This window comes from Aplysia californica, unplaced genomic scaffold, assembly GCF_000002075.1.
Source record: "Aplysia californica isolate F4 #8 unplaced genomic scaffold, AplCal3.0 scaffold00807, whole genome shotgun sequence".
Classification (NCBI taxonomy): domain Eukaryota; kingdom Metazoa; phylum Mollusca; class Gastropoda; order Aplysiida; family Aplysiidae; genus Aplysia; species Aplysia californica.
In genome coordinates, this window is record NW_004798077.1 from 299,835 (window position 1) to 301,317 (window position 1,483).

Consider the following 1,483-nt stretch of genomic DNA (forward strand, 5'->3'; position numbering starts at 1 on the left):
GGTTTGTAGACGTATGGTTTCGTTCTTTATGTGGTCTCTTCTGGTGACGTTGATGGTTTTGCGGAGACACCTCGTTTCACATTCATTGATTTTTTCTTTCTTGTGCCTTGTTTAGAGACCATGTTTGGCACTAGTATGTTAATGTTGGTATGAAGATGCTATTGATGAGCTGGGATTTCACTTCGGTTGGGATGTTCTTGTGACTGAGCAGGGGTGCTAGCTGGCAGGTCACTGCATTTGCCTTCATAGTTCTTGTTTCTATTTCCATACGCCTATCTTGTGTGAAGATACGGTACCCAAATATGCCTTGTAAAGAGGAATGCGTGGACACTATGTTGAACAGAAAACTAAACAAGCGTCTTGGTCTAGAGGTTAAGGTGTTCACCTCTCATTCAATATGTCACGGGTTCGAATCTGGACAGCGACGGAAACCTATCCTTGCTAAAATTTTAATAATTTATTCTTTCCCCTCCTTTCCTGCTTTCTAACCATGTTCTGTCGTCTGCTTTCATTTCCACTTTCTGCCCCCACCTCCCTTGCCCCCCCTCCTCTGGGCTCCTGACTCTTTCCGCAGCCTTTTTACTGCTTCTCATTGGCTCCTCCTTACTGCTGTCTTTCAGCAGCACACCTCTGATCTTATAGTAGGACAGATCTACCAAGCCTTCCAGGACAAGGGCGAAAAATCTTGGAGGTCCTGTGTGCAAGTTTCGCAAATTAAAGATCCCTTGGTGGTCTAAAATCGATAAGGGTAGGCTTCGGCCGCCACCCGGGCAAAATTAAAAATTAATTACTACCAAATTGAAAATGTTTTAGGTGCACTGCGCGCTCATATGACCTTATGCAGTTGAGAGCACCGTAAAACACTGACAAAGAACAAATTTCAATCCATACTTTTAGCAGTATGCCGCGAGTCCAGCCTTATGATAGTATTTCTTTCCCCAGTAAACAGGCTGGAATCGATATTTTGAGATTTCGCAATCAGTTTTGAATCACCATACTATCATGAAATGAAATTAATTCAGCTCTCTTAATATGCAGGGTCTTTATTAGGTGTTCGGTTCGTAAACAGAAATCTCCCCACGTCATTCATATCATAATATCATGACTATTCTGGAACATCATTCATATCATATTATCTTGACAGTCTCGGAACCAGGACAAATATGACTAGAACTGAAAATTGAAAACCGACCTGATACACAGTAATGAACTAGCGAGTGCAGGATAAAACCACTGTACACATAGTGCAGGATAAAACCACTGTACACATAGTGCAGGATAAAACCACTGTACAGAGAGTGCAGGATAAAACCACTGTACACATAGTGCAGGATAAAATCACTGTACAGAGAGTGCAGGATAAAACCACTGTACACATAGCACAAGGCGTGTCACCAACAATGCCAGACGGACATGAAATAACGGGGGGAGCCACGAGTCATGAAATAACGGGGAAAGCCACGAGTCATGAAATAACGGGGGA